This window comes from Zootoca vivipara, chromosome 7 (genome assembly GCF_963506605.1).
Source record: "Zootoca vivipara chromosome 7, rZooViv1.1, whole genome shotgun sequence".
Classification (NCBI taxonomy): domain Eukaryota; kingdom Metazoa; phylum Chordata; class Lepidosauria; order Squamata; family Lacertidae; genus Zootoca; species Zootoca vivipara.
Window position 1 is genome coordinate 57,314,080 of NC_083282.1, and position 10,319 is coordinate 57,324,398.

The following is a 10,319-nucleotide window of genomic DNA, read 5'->3' on the forward strand; positions in this document are numbered from 1 at the left end:
AGGGTGCTGTGGCCGCTCCAATGTTCCCACCCACAATACAGGGTCTGATTGCCAGGTTCCACCGCAACAGGTGCCCTTTTGTTAGGGAGGACCCGATTTCTCAATGCAAATTTGCCTAAAGGTTCTGAAAAATCTACAACTGTCATTGTCTGGAAGCTTTGTCTTACAGTGTTTAATAAACCCAAACTCTCTCCCTGGAGATTTTAGACAGCTGTTGCCTTGCTCGTAGCATCTTAAGATTTTACCTGGACAAAGTCTTCAGGCACTGTGAGACAGGAAGTCTTTACATCAATCGGAAAATCAGTGGCATAGCCAACTCCTTCCTCAGCATAGAGAAGAAATTCAGAGTGTGTGTAAGTCACACGTTGGTTTTGTGGAAATTATCAAATTTTCATTGCCCTGAATGTTTATTAGGAAGGGATGTAAATTAATCTGACTAATCTTCAGATTTGTTCATTACGATACTGTTGCCTTCTTTAAGTTACAGAATGTGAACCACTTGAAAGGGTCAGTTTTCTTTGGAGGAGATACTGCCAGTATCTTGTGATATATTTTAAAGATATTATGCAATAGATAATGCCTAATGTAGAGAATTAGCAGGAATGTGCAGAGAAGTACACACGTAGGCAGTTCTGGCCCCAATGTTGAACAACTACCACAGAGCATTACTGAAATAAAGATAACAATTGAGGCCCACCAAAGAATATTTTAGCGTAACCTCCATACTCACAAGAGCTGTTCATTCAGGGTTGCAGCTGGCCATTACACACATAGCAGGACAAACTCCTTACCCTCTACCTCAGTTTTCCATTAAAAGGTGAATCTAACTTACATTAACAATATATGAACTGAAACACAGCCAACCTTTGAATTTTGCACTTCTCCAAAGTTTGCATTATAGTTCTCCTGCCAAGTAATATGTATAAAAATGCACACACAGTGGTAAAGTTTCCATTAAAATTCATGTATTATTAATAATAATTATAATAAATTTTATTTATATCCCGCCCGCCCTGGCCAGGACTGGGCTCAAAATGGTGAAAATATGGTACAAAATGCATTATTTTAGGGGAAAATGTTCTGCAAAAATGTGTACAGGCAATTTCTGCAAAAATATCAACGGGCCAATTTCCCCCAATGCTTTAAGGTGCAAAGCCCTCTTGTGCCTTAAAGAACTGCATAGGGCACTGGGCTTGAACATATATATCAGGAGATATTTGCACTATGTAATGAATTTTCATGAAGACTTCTTTTTCAAAAAAAATATATACAAGCTGATATAGAAATCTGAAGTTAAGAATAGAACAATTTTTTTCCAAAGCCCCACTTTGGTTCTACAGTATTTCCATTAGCACTCACCACCCAAGCTCACTATTATTGGTAGTGATGGATTCACTGTAGTACAGTCTGATAATACGCAGCTGATGAAACTAGTATGTCCCAAACCTCCACTGAATTTTATTATACTAATGGCTATTCTTACTATAATTTCCCAGCAGGATGAAAATATGTGCAGCTGTGGGGAAGAGGCAACAAACAAATATCAGCAGATCATCACCAACTATGAGCAGGTAAACTGATCGGACTGCAACCTGAACTTTAAAGTGCAATAGAAATTCTTATTGATTATGATATTAATCTTAACAACAAAAATAAAGGCAGCAGGTGACTAAAGGGGAATGTTTACATCCCACCCCTAAATGCTAATGTTACCCCCCCCAAAAAATGCTTTTGTTATTGACCAAGTTTTCATGTCAATTAACTTCCAGATGGATGTTACACTTGCTGCTACGAAAGCCCTTGGAGAACTGGATATCCTGCTTAATTGGCTGGAGGCATATTAGAATCAGAATCAGTATTCTGTGTTACATAGTCAATTCTAGAGAATTAAGGAGATAAAAGTGGGCACTTCACTAGTGAGCACTAGATGGGAGGCTTTAAAAAACACCTGGGTGCCCATTAGACTGCCACGTGGTTGAGCAGGCACACGTCAACAGGCCAATTTCCCCCAATGCTTTAAGGTGCAAAGCCCTCTTGTGCCTTAAAGAACTGCATAGGGCACTGGGCTTGAAGGATGCACACACGCAGCCCCTGTACTTGAACAGGAAGGATTTGACTTTAGCAGCAGGACTATGCAGCAGGTTCAGCTCTATGGAGTTAGCTTTGGGCACAGCACCTCTGCTCCAGTCAGGTAACACCTCCTACATTCTCTTTGCTCATCTGCGAGTCAATTGCACCACCTCCCGAATCATGCAAGACTTTCTACAATTAAATGAGCAGCAAAAACCAAATCAAACCGCATCTTGTTGTAAAGCATATGTGCTCTTGTCTTGGACAGCTCCCATTTCTTTCCGCAAGACCTAGGCAGGAGTCGTACTGAGTAGATTGCCAGTGCACCCATCCATTGTTAAATGAGGAGGAGTCAGGCAAAACATATTGTTAAAAACAAAGCATTTCAAGCTACATTATGGATAGTTCTTCTCTTCCAGTGAGCTTACATCGAAAACAGCAGCAAGAACCCAACCCTGAATAGGTGATTGCTGTCTACATATTTCCTCCGCATGTTGATCTCTATCACAATTATTTAAAAACACTCTCATGGATATCAACAAGTATTATGCTGGAAGCACATTCATTTCTGTTAAACTTTAACTATTCCAAAAGCAGGTTTCAAAATATCTATGGTCTGATGACAAAAGTTATGCATATGAAGACAAGGTTCCAGAACAGAACACTCCCAACACAAAAGCAACCAGCTCATGTAGGGACCCCTGGCACCCATTGTAATGGCTTATGCGTGGAAGAGGCTTTGATTCAGAGAGCTGAAAATGCAGTAACATCTCTTCCTTGAGATTTTGTGAAATTCTTCCCCACACCCTTCCTTCTACTGGAGAAGAATGCTACCCAGGAATCACATTTCTGCCGATTTGCAAAGGATAGTGGGGGGGGGGGAATCAAGGCAATTGTTTGGATTTCAGGGCTGTTGCAAAAGTTCCGTTGTTCAAAACATGTCTGCTCTTGAACACCTTTCACTCATTTCAAGACGTTTGTATATATGTTCTTGGAAGGCTGCATGTGTTCATGGTTAGACATGTCCAGGCCACAACTCCCTATCATTTTGTTTTTATTAATTTGTGCATTATTGTCCCTTGCCATCCTGGAACTAGTATTTTCACATGTTTGTTGTACATATACATATCTTTCACTGGGCATTAGGACGTGGGATTCTAAAACCCAAAAACAAATACAGCCATGAACCCCAATTAAAAAGGTAAAGGTAAAGGGACCCCTGACCATTAGGTCCAGTCGTGACCGACTCTGGGGTTGCGCGCTCATCTCGCATTATTGGCCGAGGGAGCCGGCGTATAGCTTCCAGGTCATGTGGCCAGCATGACAAAGCCGCTTCTGGCAAACCAGAGCAGCACATGGAAATGCCATTTACCTTCCTGCTATAGCGGTTCCTATTTATCTACTTGCATTTTGAGGTGCTTTCGAAATGCTAGGTTGGCAGGAGCTGGGACCAAGCAATGGGAGCCCACCCCGTCACAGGGATTCGAACCGCCGACCTTCTGATCAGCAAGCCCTAGGCTCAGTGGTTTAACCACAGCGCCACCTGGGTCCCTTTCATTGAACCCCAATTACTTTGATATAATATGCAGGAAAGGAAAGGAAATACATATTTGTTGGATGGTGACATAGCTCAGTTTATGTTAAGTCAGAAACAGAAGATTGGAGAAGTGTCTATAGTGAATGTGTGGATATGTGCAAAATCAGCTCAATTTTGTAAATGAGAACAACTCTGGCAAATAAAGGAGAAGAGGGACAATTATGCTAGATGAGGGGGAATTGAAAGATACTTTTGTCCAATATGAAATAACTTGGGAAGGCTGCAACCAGTTCAATAACGTACCAACTTTTATATAAAGAAATTTGGAAATGCTAATTGGGGCATGTCACATATTGCAGATGACATAAACTATCCATTGTATCTCCACATGCAACACACTAAAAGAAATCATGTCCATAGAAAATGGAGCAAATAGGTAAACTGATTGTAGGAACCAAATATAAGCTATTACTGGTAAATCTTGAAACATTAATATTTAGATTAGACTAGTTCATCATGGAACAGGCTTTGATCCAGCAGATGCTCCCAGCAGAAGAAAAGAGGTGGTGATGTTCCCTCTTCCTGCTCACCACCATTTCCCACACTGTTTTGGAGAGTGCCCTAGTCCTCCAGAGCAGCTTTTCAGATGGCACAGGGGCTGCACTAGGAAGCAGGAAGCAGTGAAAATTGCCTGTATAACTCTTCCTTCCTGCAGGAGTGTCCTATGTGCAGAGTTCTGCTCATGGGAATTCTGGATCCCAAGCTTATAAATTTAAGGCTGCTATCACTAAGCGGTGCATACCTCATAGTAAATATGCCAAGGTTTGAATGTGAGGGATGTAGCCCTATCACCAAGAGCCTAGAGTAAGTTCCGCTGAAGTAAGGCAGAGTTGCTTTTGAGTAAACATGCATAGGAATGTGCTGTAAATATATTAAAGACTGTGAGTTTTCATATACTACAAAGCTGAGACAAGGAAGTCTTTTAATAAGATCAACTTCAGTTGGGACAAAAACTAAACATCTGATGGACCAATACCACCTGTTAATTATACAGTACTTATACAGCACAATTTTCTGCATATAATTTATATACTGTATATTGTTTCACTACTGCCTTTCATGAAAGCAAGGTGATGTACAAGGTCTACTTTGAAGTGCAGCTGGGCTCAGTAGGGCTTTCTCCCTAGTAAATGTGTTTAGGATTACAGCCATAATTACACAATGCATTTGATTTAAATGCAATTAAATGCTATACACTACTGTACTTGTCTTGAAATAATACCTTCTGTATTTCTCTTTGTATTGCTAAATGGATGGTTGTGTGTGAGAAACACATTTTTTGTGTAATCTACTCAAACAATATATTTCCAAAATGTTTCACATTCAGAAAACATTTAGTATTGACCTGAGCTCCCCTGAATTCTCTTGTTGTGGCAGGAGATACAGCAATAAATTTGCATCTAGCACTAATGCTTTGATGAGATTTACTTTTTTTTGTTTTGCAACTTAATACTATACATTTTACACAAATTACTCTGTTGCATCTTACGGGGGTCTATGTGATATTTGTATAATGAAGTATACAAAGAGGGGGAATCTTTTGCACTGCAACACAGTTCTCCAAAGGTTTCCTTCATCAGGTTATGTCAGTTTGGGGCTCTGAGACAACACAGCTTTCTTAGAACTGGGAAAGACAACTTCTCAGGATAACAAGCACTGGCAAAGACAGCTTTTGTCAGTGATTGAAAGGAGCAGCTTTTACAACCAACCCTACGCTTCAAAGAATATGATCATACTAAACACCACATAGCCACACACAAAATGTATTCAATCACTTCAGAACTCCTCACAACATGTTACACCTCTGTCCTACAGATGAGGTTAAATATGTGTATAAGAAATAAAATGAGGGAATGAAGCTTTCACCCTAGCAGCCCCCTGCCTCACAGCCTTACAGAATCAGAGACAAAATGTATAAAGATGAAACCAGCCTCTCCCTCAGTTTTCCGCATCAAAACCTATCGCAAAACAACAACACAATGCTTTTTTTTAACTTAGAAGTAAACCCTACTTTGTTCAATGGGGCTTACTCCTGGGTAAGTGGGTATCAGTATGAGTTTCAAGTCCTTTAAAAGATTGGACACCATAATATCCCCCACAAGAAGCCCACCCAAAACTCCTTATAATGCAAGTTGCTTTTATACTGAGGTGAAGCTACCTTGCTGATCCTTTTGGCTGGAAAGGCAGGAGGATATAAACATGCTCAATAAACAAATATTTATTAATAAATAATGTCAACACCAACACTACAACATATCATGAAATACTACAAACTGCAAGTGCAATAGCCATGAACATTGGCTGACAATTATTTAGTACTGTACTGGATCATTTATGGGGTTAGCAGTGGAATGTTCTGCTTGTAGAAATGCCAATTTTTATCCATTCCTTCTCCCCCTTGCTGTCCCAAACATAAACCCTGGAGAGTTGAGGGACTCTCTGGGACATTTTTTAGTTAGTGATTTAGCTGCGCTAGATCAAATGAACTTTGTACATATTTGGGTCCAACACATAAATAATGTTAAGAACACATAAATAATGTTAAGAAGAATAAACATCTGTTTGTACCCAATGGAGCACCAAGTAGCCTCCCCATCAGTGCGAGGATTTATGATTGCACAATGGGACTCCCCCCTCTTTCCCTTACAAGTGCCCCAAGGCCTCCCCAAATTTGCTCTGAAGGGTTGAAGGAAAACCCAGAACAGATTTAGGGATGCATGAGAGGAGGAGATGAGGGAAGTTGCATTGCACATGAGATGTTTACATAGCAATACAAGTTATTGCCAGGTGTCAAATACAGATATCCAATATCAGATATTGGAGCATTTGGCAGATATCAATGCTAGTGGATGAAGCTTTTGAGGGTTCACAAAATTAAATTCATTTCATCTCCTCTGTGTGGCCCATTCTTGTGTCCAGCCTTTTCCCTAGTCTGTCTTATCGATCCAATCCAGTAGGATGTCCAGCTCCCCAAGGGCTTTAACTGCTGCAGAGTGTGAGTCCATCTGAAAAGGAACAGGAAAAGATAAACCTTTCAAACAACCAGTGTGAATACTGGATAACAAATGACATATCTTTGGTGTCTCCTGCATTACTTCTGTAGCTGCTTGTACAGCAAGGTGTAACAGAAAAAGTATGGGTAGGTACCTTAACAGGGTAAACAGCAGCTTCTGCAGGCTTATGGGAAATTTATATCAGTGCAAGGGGGAAATTTTACATTCTCAATCCAAAGTGCCCTCCTTCCCTGCCCACTTGCTTTTATTTTCTTTAAGAGACAGGAGATCCAGTTATGGATCTCTTCATCTGGTTCTGCCATGGTTCAGCTTAGCATGAGCCAACAGTGTGATGCACCTGCAAAAAAACCCAACTAATGCTATTCTAGGCTGCATCAACAGAAGTATAGTGTCCACAGGGTCGGTGCTAGGGTTTTTTGTGCCCTAGGCGAGATCACCTTCTGCCCCCCCCCCAATTAATAAAAAATAAAATAGAAAAAATAGAAAATAGAAAAAATAGAAGAAAAATAGAAAATAGAAAAAATAAAAATAAAAAATAGGAAAAAATAAAAAAGTAGAAAAAACAAAAACAAAAATAAAATAAAAAACTGTTGATCCGGCTAAAATCAATATACGAACGATCACAATATTTCAGTGGTGTTTTTAAGTGAGCTTAAAAACTGCCCAAGCGAGGAAGCCATGGAGAGGCGAAGGCGGGATGCTCCCTCGCAGCCACCGCCGCTCAGCACCACCACCGCCTCATCCTCCTCCCCGAGCTTGGCTGTAGCGGCGGCAGAACTTTTTGATGGTAAGAGCTGTTTGACAGTGGACTCTTGTGGTGGAGTCTTCTTCCTTGGAGTTTTTTAAGCAGAAGTTGGATGGCCATCTGTGATGGATGCTTTAGTTGAGATTCCTGCATTGCAGGGAGTTGAACTTAGATGACCCTTGAGATCCCTTCCAACTCTACAATTCTACAGTTCTATGAAAGATCAAACCTATCCATTCTGAAGGCAAATCAGCCCTGAGTGCTCACTGGAAGGACAGATCCTGAAGCTGAGGCTCCAATACTTTGGCCACCTCATGAGAAGAGAAGACTCCCTGGAAAAGACCCTGATGTTGGGAAAGATTGAGGGCACTAGGAGAAGGGGACGACAGAGGATGAGATGGTTGGACAGTGTTCTCAAAGCTACGAACATGAGTTTGACCAAACTGCGGGAGGCAGTGGAAGACAGGAGTGCCTGGCGTGCTATGGTCCATAGGGTCACAAAGAGTCGGACACAACTAAACGACTAAACAACAACAATGAAAGATCCTAGGTTGCCAGCTGGGCTTGGGAAATGCTGTGCTTGTTGTTGTTTTTCTGAACAAGCCATGAAGACAGTTTCTGGAGTGACAGGAAAGGGTTCCAGCCAGGCTGGTCTCATGCCAACTGTCAGTTCAAAACCAGACTTCTGCAACCCGCTCAAGAGAGCTCCTGCATTCCATTAGCTAAATTGCAAAGTGAAAACACATTTACCTTCTGAAACTGATTCAGGATTTGTTCATATATTTGATTGGCTTCCTTCCCACAGGAGCATGTTGTGACAGTATCCTGAAGGAAAATAATGTATTAAATAAATTATGTTTTGACATATTTCTTCATGTATATTGTGTTCAAACATATATCTTAAAGTGGAACAAGTACTGCTGAACTGAATGCAAAAACAAATGCTGAATTACTAAATTATCATGTTTGGTATGATAATTCTCTACTTGTGAAAAATATGTGGGGAGATCCATTTAATAAAATATGGAAAAGAGGGTCTGCAGAAGCAGCTAACTAGTTTATAATCAGTTTCTTCCTAGTCAGCTGTAACTACTCATGCATGTAAGTGCTGTACAAAGCTAATTGGTCATCAAATGCCACGTCAGGCAAAGGAGGAAGAAAATGTAGCAATGAGAACATCAAAGAGCTATATTATTTGACACTACTACAAAGGCTAATGAAAAAATGGAAGCTTTTGGCACTTTACTGAAGACCAATTTTAAATTACAAATCTGAATTTAGGTTTACTGAATGCATGTTATTAAGACACAAAGCCCATTTTAATATATATCCTGGAATCATTCTTGCAGATGGAGTTGATATTTACCAGATGATATCCATGTACTTATGGGCAACATAACTGAAGTTGACAAGGGACTGGCATCTGACACATTATCTGAAAGCCATTTTATCAACTGTGCTACATCTGTGTATGTAATTATTTTGTTTTTGCTTGATACATCCACTGCTTACGACAATTCTATGAGGGTGGCAAGTTTTTTTTTGCATGGAGCTTGCACTTATTTCAACATTTCTCTAACACTTTGAAAGCAGGGTTTCCTTCTAAACATACTTTTTTCCCTGCCCCAGAACCAAGCTCAACCCATTTGTTCAGACTTGCAGAGATATTCATGTGCGGCCATTTGTGGCCTCATGTCAAGACCTGTATATTGGGATGAAGGAATATTAGAGGGCTTTATAATGTAGGAACACCCCCCTTCCTCCCCCCCCCCCTAGGCATGTATAGGGTTGACATACGTCCAGAACTTCCCAGACATATCCAGAATACTGTAGGCAGCAGCAGTGTCTGGGCAGAAAGCGTTAAAATGTCTGGGAAAATTTGGATGTATGGCAACCCAGTGAGTTTTTTGTTTTTGCTTATTTTCCAGATAAATAGCTCGAAAACTTCATTATTATTATTTTGCAATTTTCCAGAAAAAGCGCAACAACTTTTCCACCTGGATTTCCCCTGTTTGAAATATGGCAACCCTATGCATGTATTTTATTCCGCAGCAGCAATTTTGCCCATTCATCTCTTTTCATCTCTTTTGTTAGCTTACTCTGGAATAAGTTCCACTGAGTTCAGTATTCAGTGAATACTGCTCACTTCTGGAGGGTCTGTCATTTACCCTCTTCTACCAAGGGCCCTCCCTACAGTTTGAAAACCAAAGTCTTAACCCAAGTGATTGCTCTGGGTGGAGAGACAGAAATTCTGGTTATCTAGTAACCCACTAGGTCTGATGTACTTGTGGAAAGCTCTCTGATCACTGCTGTTCTTACAGATCTGCCGAGTTTTTCTTCATTCCTTTTAAAAACCATGCATCATTGAGAGAGAGAGAGAGAGAGAGAGAGAGAGAGAGAGAGAGAGAGAGAGAGAGAGAGAGAGAGAGAGATTTCACGAACATTTTCCTCACTCCAAAAACACATGCTGCCTTATTGACAATTTTTGCAGCCCTTTGTGGGAAAAAGTGTGGAACTGTTCATAAGGGGAAACTATGAGGATTTGTGCCCATTGGTGAGAGAAAAGTTGTGCCCATTGATTAATTTTCACTCTCATCCAGTTGTGCATGACTGGAGCAGAATGTGGACTGGGGCACACATCCAGTTTTGAGCCTGAAAGCCAATTCAACTGAAATAAAAGCATTGTGTTTTGCCTCTGGATGCATTATTTTCAACAGGATGCAAATTCAAACTTGCTTCTGACTGTTCATATCATTCCATCTGAAGGATGTGGAACTTAAACTGGATAATGATGAAACCTGTCATGTCGCTTAGACGGTAAGGACACGTTCCCTTTTCCCTCCCCATCCCCATGTAGATTTAGCATAGTCGAAAACGCTTCCTGCCTTTCACG

At 40.6% G+C, this 10,319-nt stretch overlaps 1 long non-coding RNA gene across 5 annotated transcripts in view; it reads left to right on the forward strand.

Annotated features, from left to right (window-relative positions):
* LOC118088580 (uncharacterized) overlaps positions 1-7,445 on the forward strand; it is a 58,135-nt gene extending 50,690 nt beyond the window's left edge. For 2 of the 5 annotated variants that reach the window (XR_004693029.2, XR_004693030.2), the window contains 3 exons: positions 201-353; positions 1,497-1,571; positions 1,770-7,445. This is a non-coding gene — a long non-coding RNA (uncharacterized LOC118088580). The remainder of the gene's footprint in view (positions 1-200; positions 354-1,496; positions 1,572-1,769) is intronic. The other 3 variants (XR_004693031.2, XR_004693028.2, XR_004693032.2) reach the window with 3 other exon arrangements.
* Positions 7,446-10,319: the final 2,874 nt, after the last annotated feature.